Below are 11,627 nucleotides of genomic sequence, written 5' to 3'. Positions count from 1 at the left end.
CCAGTACACAAATTGGAATTTCTAGATTTTAAGTGGGCTGTAGTGGACAAGCTCCATGATTATCTGTATGGCGTGATTTTCGAAGTACGGACGGATAATAACCCATTAACCAATATAATGATGTCCGCCAAATTGGACGCCACTGGCCACCGATGGCTGGCGGCACTCTCAAATTACCAGTTTACACTGAAATACAAACCAGGGCCTCTGAACATTGGAGCCGATACTGTCCCGACGCCCGGGGCTGAATACCGTCGACGACGATAGCATCTGGGAAGAGATCCCTGGACCAGGAATACACGCTATGTGCTTCACAGCGGCTATCATGGAAGATAGAGTGGCTTTCTCGGAGCTGAGGGTGGCGGACTCCTTGGGATGCCTGTCCAAGGCTATTCCGACTGCATATTGCCATCCTGAGGGAATGAACATCAAGCCCGACAAAGTTATCGCGTGGAAGGATCTGGTGCAATACCAAATCCGGGACACAGTGGCGGGTATCGTCCGTCAAGCCGTTCAGCAGCATAATCCTGCCTTACTAAAACGTGCTCCCAAGGACACAGTGGCTATTCTAATGAGAGAAGTGGACAAATTTGAGCTAGACAATTGTCTGCTTTACAGGGGGGTGCAGTAACACAATCACCCCGATAGAAGACAGCTGGTTCTACCCCGGAACCTACAACCTATGGTTCTTCGAGCATTGCATGATGATCATGGTCATCTGGGAGTGGACAAAACTTTTGGGCTACTACGATCTCGGTTCTTCTGGCCACGCACGAGGCAGTAGAACAGCCCTGCCGGCGATGCTCCCGGTGCGTCCAAAGGAAGACCCTACCCACCAGCATCTCCAATGGCGCATCTGAAAAGCTCCGGGCCCATGGATCTCGTATACATGGACTTTCTCTGTATTGAGCCTGACACCAGAGGCATCAATAATGTACATGATTACAGATCACTATACTCGGTACGCACAGGCTTTCCCAACCAAAGATCAGAAGGCTGATACCGTAGCCAAAGTATTATTGGAAATGTACTTTGTTCATTATGGACTACACAATCGGTTGCACTCCGACCAAGGTCGGGAATTTGAAAGCAAGCTTATACAGGAATTGCTTAAATTGCTAAATATTACTAAGTCCCGAACGACTCCCTATCATCCGGAGGGAGATGCTCTGCCGGAAAGATTAACTGAACTCTCCTCCATATGGTCGGCACTCTGACAGGCTCTCAAACGAGCACAAGTGGAGTAAACATGTGGAATCCTTGGTGCATGCCTACAACTGCACTCAACATGAATCCACAGGGTACACTCCCTACTTTCTGATGTTCGGACGAGAAGCTCGGCTACCGGTGGATATGTCTGAGGATATCTACCGATGGGGTATCCAACAGGAAGGAATTTGTGTACGTACAAGGTTGCATAACAGTTTACAACAAGCCTACCAATTAGCAGAACGAGCTGCAGCTCAATTGAATTCCAGTAACAAACAGCGCTACGACCATAAGGTTTGCCATCAGGAAATTCGTCCTGGAGACGCAGTTCTTCATAATCTAGGGATTCCTGGGAAGCACAAACTTGCTGTTCGTTGGAGAGATGAGTATACGAAGTTTAGTCACCGATGCCTGGCCTCCCAGTTTATCGTATTCAAGATTCTGAAGGCCGGGTAAAGGTGTGGCACAGAAATCATCTGCTCCCCATTCCACAAATAGGAGAGGATGAACTGAAATACTAGCTACTCCACTGGATGATGAGCCGAACTCAACGGAGGTTGGTCAAGAGACTGTAGATAACACCAACTCTGAGGATCCTATGGAGGGAACATCTCAAAGGGGCCCCCAGACCACCGGGGCATCTCCAGTAGGAGCTCCGGGTAAGGGGCCCTATAGACAAATGCCAAATAGGGTGGCTCCAGTGAGTCAGCCTCTGGATCCACAGAACCCGTGCTTTGTACATCAGACAGACTGTGCAGATCTTGATCCCCTCAAGAGAAGAGGCTGAGCCTCAGGACTATGCTAGTCACTCTCCAGAGGGAGTGACCGCAGAGCAGCTCCGCAGGAGCCAACGAGTTGGTTAACCTCCAATGAGTATGACCTATGATCAATTTGGGGCACCCCATTATGAGGCTCAGCAGTGGGCTCACAGTAAAGTGAGATCTGTCATAGTGATGTTCAGCAAAATGTATAATCTTATGTAGAGCTGATGTATATGATAAGATGTATATATGATCTGCATTTTTATTGTGTAAAATGTGTATGGTCATATTATGTGCGCTGTTCCCAAGCGGGGACGTTGGGGGTTCTGGTGTTTCCCCTTACCTCCAATGTTAGAATGCTCTGTAAGGGACTATAGCCCCCAGCAGGCATAGGGGCATGTGACATCAGGGAGCCAATCACGCGGCAACGATCTTCTGCAGAGGCAGTTACATTATGCGCATTTAATCAAGGAAGGCAGTTGGAGCCGGGACTCAGAGAGGGGAAGGTGTGTAGGTGCAGGGGTCTGTGACCCTCTGCACTAGACCAGAGACACCCCTTAGGCCCCAGCTATGCCCAACTCACCCTAGATTGTGGCTGCTCTAGGGAAGGCCCCATTAGTTAGGGACCCTGCCTTTACTGGTTAGCCAGATTAGGGCCACAGCTGCTTTTGGAGCTACTATCACCGCAAGTGTCACTTCAGTGGGAGGTGTTCAGCCAGCGGAGGATATCGCAGGATCGGCGGATCCCTTTACCTCTTCTTGTCAGTGCACCAGGGTGCGGATACAACCGGCAGGTACCTGTTCACCAAACGTGCACCAACACTACTGTACAGTAAGGCGCTGATCACACCTAGAAGGGAGGGTATCTTTTGGGGGACACTCAGAGGGTGAGGCGACCCCGGGACTCTCCTGGTATTGTGGACACTGTGTGGGGTATACTGTGGTGGGACAAAGCCCTGCGTGGCTAGTGATAACTGTAACCAGTAGTAATTATATCCTCTGTGTTGATTAGTTTATATGACAGTAAAAGGTTATTGCATAATCTGTGAGCTGTTATTATTGGTTCCTCTTCGGGGTTATCTCATATAATTGGGTTCCTGTACAGGTGAAGGCGCTGCCACTTTATATATTTGTTAACCCAGGCTCCTAGTGGCAAAGGCTCAGCTCTCTGTGAGCCCACAGGTAACGCCAGCACCAGAAGTCCCTTCATGCTAGAGGGAAAAAGGGCTGCGGAGTATGCGTATGGAGATCCGTGGTTTTCTCCCACAGCTCGACTCTGGGCTTTAACCTGAGTGGCTTGCTCCATTGCTGGGTGATGGGATGCTCCCATAGACGCCTGTTGTGCAGGGTGGTACTGGCCTGCTGGCGTTGGGGGGCGCCCCTGATCAGTCTCTTCCTCATGTCTTTGTTGCACAGAGGGAGCACTTAACTGATCTTCATGGTCACACAATTGACGCGGTGACGTCACGCACTGTAGGTGTACATATAGCGAGTCGATGGCTTATTTTACAAAGGGCCAAGTGAAGGGTTGATAGTGACACATGGTGCCAGTCCTCATTTGGATTTGGGTCTTCTAGGCTGCTTCCTGCTTTTCTCCTATTCTGTTCTATGGGGAGGGGGGAAGTGCATTTCTGCGGATATTTGTTTTCTCTTCCCCATACACCACCCTTGTGAGATTCTTATTTTAGTGTTTTTTGTTTAATAAATTGTTTGTTTGTTTTTGCAAATGTATGTTTTATGTATAAACAAGAGGGGAGAAAGAGATATGCTTTTGATCGGTGCATTCCTAGAAAATCCCAAATGTGAGCCGGTGTGGAAATAGGCACTTTGCAAGTGTTCGTACCGGCTACGGTATCTTTTAGCACAATTAAACCTTATTCCTGTGTCTAGGGATAGAGTGACAGGTGGGTCATAGGTTGAAAGTGTAAGCACATATACCTGAATGTATAGGGTATTTATTGTATATGTTTTATGTATATCCATTTGAGCGTTGGACCTTTTTTCAATAGGAGTTTTGTAGTGATCCTTACGCAAGAAATATGGGGCCGCGCAAATGAAAGTAGCTTATGCGAGTCGCGGATCGAATGCAATGATGAGCATTATGGTTTTAATCGACAGATCTACTAAACGGGATATATACCAAACTGTAATTTCTTGCTCTCAATAGCAATATTACTTCTACATATAAAAGGGGTCTAAGCCACAAAAAAAGAAATTACAAAACTGTAAGCTGAACAGCACTATTGAGGAACTCTTCAGAAAGCCTTGTGGAGCGAGTATATGCAACAGGCAGAACAAAACTATAGCCAACGTGGCTACATCTCTCCATCTTTAATTGTTAAGTGCCTTTGAAATGGTACTAAATAAAATTAGCACTGTTTAAAAGGCAAACCCTTCTCTTTCGCAAATAAATGACAGAAGTGGACAACTCGAGTTTATTCGGCTACGTATCAACACAAAGGCTAAATACTAGCCACATGTTTGTCACACTGTTCATGTGGATGAAGATGGATTTCACTTGACTATTTTGAATAATCCTACATTGCTTGATTTTGTAGATGCAGCAGAAGTTTGTGTAATAACCATCACAAAAAACCTGCAAAAAAAGACACATTACTGTTACAAACTTTCTAAAATACTTGTTTAACATAAAATCTATGACCAACAAAACTCACTATTTTTTTATTGTAGACCACGTTTCTGCATCAAGTTCCCGTGTGCCATATATTCCAGACCATTCATTGGATTTATAGTACACTATATATGAACAAAAGGTTTTTTTAGATTAGGTGTTTCATGCCACTCTTTACTTCGGGTGAAAAACAACTTTTCTAGTGTGATTTATATATGAATATTTAAACACATTACTAATATGTTAATGCAGCAATACAGGTATCATTGTTTAAATTTATTATAGGCGAAGAGCTGAACTGTGTTAATTTCAGCTCTGGGGACACCTTACTTCCAGAATTAACTTTGTAGGGTGTGACGGTTATCTCTTTTCAGTTTAAACATCCCAGTCACGCGGGCCAATAGAATGCCGCACTGGATGACGTTATCTCTAGAAGCAGGGGGTCCAATGAGCTGAAATGAATACAGTGCAGCTCCGAAAACCCCTGCTTCAATCCTGTAATAAAAAAATAAAGTAAAACCCGTATTGCTGCTTTAATTTAACTTATATGATACAGGGATCGCAACCACGTGATCACTTCAATAGCAATCAGTTACAACCAGCATTCCGATGACTGAAATAGGAGTGTTTTTCCTTTCCAATCATGAATGCAATCTCCCATTCGAGAACGAGCAAAAAAAGGTATGACATTCAGGGTCCCTGGAGTGCCGGCCCTTGTGGCTTTCAGGGACCTTCATAAATGTCACTCTAAAAGGTTAAAAATTAAGACAATGCCTGTAGGCCATGCTTAGAAAATCAGCCACCCTCCCCTTTTTCTGTCCAGTAACTCCACATTCAGTAGTGCTATCGTAGTGCATTCAAAAACCTTCAATGCAAACAGAAAATGTGGTACTTCAATACAATCAACTTATTATGGTGAAGCCATCATTTTAAAACAGAAAACTTATTTTTTAAATAATAACTCAAGTGATTCTACAGTGAGAAGTTGTGTTAAAAAAAAAAGTTCTTCGGGCTACTGGATAAATTCAGCAGAATCTCCGGTTTTAAGATAAACCAATCGAAATCGGAGGCGCTGAACCTAAATATTCCAAAAGAGACAGAGAAGCTAATTGAGCTTAACTTTCAATTTAAATGGCAGACCAGAGCTATAAAATATTTAGGATTTTTTCTCACTAAACATAACCGCAATCTCTACCAAGAGAACTACCCGAGACTCCTAAGAGCCCTTACAAAGGAACTCAAAGAGTGGTCTGCTTATGGGATATCCTGGATTGGTAGGATCTTCTGTGTGAAAATGAACCTTCTCCCCAGGATACTATACCTGTTCCAAACTCTTCCGATACCCGTGGTAAGATCAGACATTATAGCACTGCAGAAAGCAGTTACGAAATTCATTTGGAAAAATAAAAAACCACGGATAAAAATGTCAATCATGCAAAGGCCTAAGGAAACTGGAGGTCTGGCAGTGCCGACCTTGATGGCTTACTATAAAGCGGCCCAACTGTGCCAAATAACGCAGTGGCATGGTGATCCGGAGCTGAGGCGCTGGGTAGCTTTGGAGAGGGAGGTATGTGCCCCGCTAGAGCTCAAGGATATTATCTGGTATCCCAAGGTTAGGCTGAAAGAGCTAAAGAATCCGCTACCCTCTGTGTTGAACTCTCTCTCGGTCTGGGAATCGACCAAAGATAGGCACTCATTGACCTCTAAAGATTCATTAATGGCCCCTTTGTATGGCAATCCGGACTTTGCTCCAGGGCTAATCGGCAGGAACTTCACACACTGGCAAAAAGGGGGCTTAAGAAGGCTTAAGGACCTGGAGGGCCGAGACACAATCAAAACATTTGAGATTTTACAGTCAGAAACGGGCTTACCCAACACAGATTTTATTAGATACCTCCAGGTTTGGGCATTTTATACCAAACACCCAAACAGACCACCGCTAACTAATTTTGAAAAGCTCTGTGATCGGGGAACCGATACACGGGGACTCGTATCTGCCCTTTACAGGGAGGTGGCCAGGGCGGACATTGATGACTCACATAGACCCAGTTTCATGACTCAATGGGAAACAGACTTGACTGGACCGTTAGCAGACGAAGAGTGGACGGCGATCTTCAACGCTGCGGCCAGCAGCTCGATTTGTACGACACTGAAGGAGAACTCATATAAAGTATTGTTGAGGTGGTACCTCACCCCAGTTAGATTGGCAAAATTTGTCGCGGGAGCTTCCCCTCTCTGCCCTAGACAGTGGGGGGAACAGGGAGATCTGGTACATATGCTGTGGTCTTGTTCACGAATCATACCCGTCTGGACACAAATTAGAGATTGGCTTCAAAGGGTCTTCTTGGGCCTCAAAATTCAACTAGATCCGTGGGTTTTCTTATTAGGTAAGCCCACTGACGAGGTATCTAGATCAGGAAACAAACTCATAGCACACTTTGCTACGGCGATGAGGTGCGAGACCGCAGCGTTATGGAATCAGAATGCAATTCCATCGATAGACAAAATTCGGAATAGAATTTGGTTCGCTTGCCAGATGGAAAAGTTGACAAGTCTAGTCAACGACACTGGTTCAAATTTTCAAAAAGTCTGGTCATTGTGGTTGGCACAGACCGATATCCCAGGGATGAGCAATGCCAGCGTCTGGCTTTGATAGTAGCAGATGGGCTCTCCTTCGGTGGCGGAACAGACACACGAGAGGGTTGACACATAGCTCGACATATAGGACAAAGGCAGGAGACCTCCGACTGCCCCTGGTCTTTGGGCTTGGCGGGATGACTAATGAGTCAGTTCTAAACACGCGGAAAGAGTCAGCGGCAATGGAAAACCCGGAGGAATTTACACTCTCCCTCTAGCCGATACCTGCCCCCCCTCCCCCCCCCCTCTCACGTCTTCCCCCTACCATGTTTGTCTCGATGTTGTATGTCATAAAGCTGACTAAATGATACCAATGTGATTGTGGACTGTACTACCATTGTAAAAACCAATAAAAGAAAGTTATAAAAAAAAAAAAAAAAAGTTCTGTTTATTTCAATGTTGACCTACGAGTGATTGGCCTTATATTTTCCACAGTTCATTTCAGGGACTCCCCTTACCACTCTTCTGCTTTTCTATTGCCTACATTTTATCTGACTTTTAGGAAGAAGTGAATTTCGAATCGTTACAGAATTTGAGACTTAACTCACAAACCTACCAATTATAACAGCACAGACTGCAAGGCAGTGCCACCGTGAACTATATAAAAGCAGAAGAAAAAAATGTACCTTCTAAAACAGAGGAAAATCTTCTGTTCATTGTATACCTGAAATCTAGTGAAAGGCAGAAAGATTAGCGATTTATCAGTGGAACACATTACAATCAAATGTACAAAACCCACCTATATTCATATTATATTTATTGTAACAATCACACAATATAGAATACTTGTATAAAAGGTGAGTATTTTAACACAAATTTCTAATCTAAATGTAACCACCCCTTACTTTAGGTCCACATAATGCCTCAATAGTCTAAATGGTACAAGATCTAAACAACTGGGGCTAAAACGGTACCAAAAATGGACAAACAAATACAAGAAGATGATAGGACAACAGCTATTGTATAATGTTTGACCTATTTTTAGAGTTGATGGTACTCTACAGTCTTTCACTTATTTGCCACCTATGACATATGGTGTTACAGAGCTTTGTTGTTAGAAGTTAAGGCCGGAGTCATCAAAGCACGATGCGGGATAGTCAAACACGATGATGCAGGGTATCGAGCAAATTACTTTATCGGGAGATACTGTCAGACTGAGAGTGACATTCGTCATTGCATTTTTATGACTCCCGGTCTGTCTCCCACATGCACCAGAAGACTTAGACAGATGGATGCTGGGTGAAATTTAAATACATTTACTGTTTAGCCAGGGTACAACCTAGACTTGAAAAACAGATTAGGAGCAAAGTTAATCCCATTGAGTCACAAATAAGAAAACAAACTGAGCATAAAGGGTCTGATTCCTTAAACTCCGGATCAGCTGATGGCAGAAACGCTGATTCAAGTCAATTGGAGTTTTCACCCAAAGTGCGACTGGCCTTGGAGTTTTTACAATCAGTCCCAGAGAGTACTGTAACCATGCTGTAAAATGGCTGCAGTCATCTCTCCTGCTGACAATAAGGCCTCGTAAATTATGGGCATGCCAGCAGTAATTATGGAGGTTTGCCCTCACACCCTGGTGAGGTGCCCTATGTATGGATGGGAGTGGTCACATGCTCTGAATCCATAATTAGTGATGTCAGAGTTGTGTCAGCCCCCTGAGGATACATAAGGCACAGCACTGATCAAAAGTTAGGCGTTCAGAAGTAGTTGCTAAGCTGTTGAAGGATTAGGTAATAGTTCTTCCCAGTTCTGGAAGGAGTTAAGAGTGATTCTGTTCTAAGCTGCTGCTTATGAGACTGTGACCAGGGACCTGGCACAGGGTAGATATCCCTGCGGGGATAGGGAATCCCTACATTAGGAGGACTATACCTTTCAAAGGGAAGTACGGTGAACAATGGAGGGCTAAATACACCCATTGTGGAGGGCAGCTGGCCCACCGTATTCAATAAAGATGCTCCTGATTAAAGACACTCTCGTGTGTAAGTGTGGAATCATTGCACAGAGAGAAGCACCACAGAGGAGTTCCTCACCAGGACCATCCACAAGCTCACGCTGGGATCCTGATGAGGTGGAGGCGCTGCACTGGATCTAGGTAGGACTCAAGCACACTACCTCAGCTGCCTGTCTGGGTTGGCAATCCCCACACAACATCATGCGGGAGACTCAGGAGTCCTGTTGCCAACAGGTGCACCACCGGACATCACACTGTAATGGGGACTGGTTAGACCACAGGGGCCAATATGGGATTGGGTGGGTCAGGCCAGGTCAGAAAATCCGTTACAGTACTTAGACAGAAGTAGAAAAATAGAAACGGAGAGAGTCCAGAGATCGAAAGGAAAATATTTTCTAGAGCAGGGGGTGTGCAAAATTTTTAAGTAGCATCCTCTGCCTGCTCTTAACTTCCACACCCCCCCCCCCCCCCTCTTTGGCATCTCTCTCTGTGACGTTGAGACGTTATCGTCATGGCATTGCGATGTTGCGTTGTCATGTGATGCGTTGGCATTTTGTTGCATTGTCATAGCGACGAGTGTCAAGAGAAGCTGGAGAGAACGGAAGAAGCAATTTAGAGGTCCGGCGCTCTTCCCCAGGCAATCAATTTAAATGTTGTGGAAAAGAGCACGGGGCCTTTGCAAGCGCAGCGCCCCCCCTTTCAACATTTTGTGTCCCCCCCCCGTTTGCACACCTGTTCTACAGATTGGTGAAGCTTAGCAAATGTTGGCCATTTGCAGCTTCCAAAAAAGTTATTAAAGTTATCAAACTTCACTAAAAAATCCTCAAAAGCAAATATCTTACGTAGAAAGCCACTTGTTAGAAATGTTCCTGAAAATAATCGAATTTGTCAACTTTTCCAATATTTTTATACAAAAATTGAGAAGTGTTGAGTGCAAATCAACAAGTTTCCCTCAAACATTTTGCTGATTTACAAAGTTCTTAAAACAAATTACAATAACTTTTATGAAACTACTATATTAAATAAATATATTAATGTAAATACTTTATTACTGAGAACTACTATTAATGGTTAAAATCTACTAGGTCCTTCAAAACCAAGTGATAACCCCTGTAAGAGTTTATGGTGTAGAAGTGTCCTTAAATTTAAAACCTCAATAGCGCTGGCATGTGGCATAAAGCCATGTATGGTTGTCACACAGTTTGTGTGACCTTTGAAGAGTCAGTATCCTGAATCCTATATATTGGTGTCTCTATTGGTAGGGTCAGTTAGAAATGAATGTTACTGTCTGTATGATCAGTAAGAGCTGTAATAGGATGTTAAAGCATTCCTAGTAATAATATTTGATCCCAAGAGAGCCACTGTATAATATATTGATATTCTAAAGTTGATATATGGCGAGACTGGTAATAGCCAATTTTGTGATACTGTTAGTGATAATTATGTGAACGGTATATATACAAAATAAGTCATGGGCCGTTTTAGAGCCCAGAAATGAAAAAAAAAAACCGTGAAAAAAAACTGTCTCATGGATTGTGTCAGGAAGTAACTTTATCTGTGATTGTCCTGGAACAGGATTACACATTTTCTGTGTCTCTTTGCAGCTCACAGATTTCTGTCTCCTTAATTCAGCTGCTTGTTAGTTCCCCTGTTCCAGCAGCTAGCTGCATGTGTAAAGATACATTATTGACACTTTCTATCTTTACACTGCCACCAGTTGGTTGCCCTGGCAACCTCCCATTCTCATTACCATGCGTTTGGTTTAGCCTTGTTGTTCCCCTACCCATTTCTGTTTATGGAATGGTCCTTTGACTCTTCCTGCTTGTCACAGGAACATGTGCTTTAGATCTAACAAGCTGGCTTAGTGAGTACATTCTTCCTCCATTACACCCCTGCAAAGGCCATCCTTTTTTACCCGCCCCCCTTTATACCAAGGCACCATCAGCTATTGAAGCACACGCACTACATTACACCATCTTCAAGTACCTTTTATATTTCTGTTGACTCCCCCAATAAAGTTAAAGAATATAGAAGGACTTTGTGTGCTTTCAAAAGGGGTTGCGTTAAATCACTGGAGTCATTCACATCCTACTGTACATGTGATCCTGGTTCCAGAAGAGTGATCGTGTTCAATGTATATACAGATAAAATAGGTGTGTGGATAATTGTCACAACCATCAAATATTTATCATTCTAATTGAATGCTTATCCAAATAGTAAAGATGAGGGTAGGCTGTTACTATTGAGACGCTGTAGCGTACTGTGTCTCACATGCCTGCCTCTATTTACCGGACAGATTATATTTTGTGTATCGGCTTCAGTAATGGTATACTGAAATCGAGTTAGTGCTCCATAGACAGTATTGGTTTAATATACTGACTGCTAGTGTTTACCTTGTGGGTCCACATCTTTTTATCTAGCTATAGATTGTTAG

The 11,627-nt window shown here is 43.9% G+C and overlaps 1 long non-coding RNA gene across 2 annotated transcripts in view; it reads right to left on the bottom strand.

Annotated features, from left to right (window-relative positions):
- Positions 1-4,391: 4,391 nt before the first annotated feature.
- The window catches only part of LOC142493152 (uncharacterized), an 18,420-nt gene continuing 11,184 nt past the window's right edge, over positions 4,392-11,627 (bottom strand). Inside the window, exons 3-5 of one of the 2 annotated variants that reach the window (XR_012801026.1) lie at positions 7,866-7,910; positions 4,646-4,727; positions 4,392-4,566 (exon numbers count right to left, since the gene is read on the bottom strand). This is a non-coding gene — a long non-coding RNA (uncharacterized LOC142493152). The remainder of the gene's footprint in view (positions 4,567-4,645; positions 4,728-7,865; positions 7,911-11,627) is intronic. The other variant, XR_012801027.1, reaches the window with a different exon arrangement.

The sequence above is a fragment of the Ascaphus truei genome, chromosome 4 (genome assembly GCF_040206685.1).
Source record: "Ascaphus truei isolate aAscTru1 chromosome 4, aAscTru1.hap1, whole genome shotgun sequence".
Classification (NCBI taxonomy): Eukaryota; Metazoa; Chordata; class Amphibia; order Anura; family Ascaphidae; genus Ascaphus; species Ascaphus truei.
The sequence above is the reverse complement of the archived record's forward strand: the minus strand, read 5'-3'. Positions and strand labels throughout refer to the sequence as shown.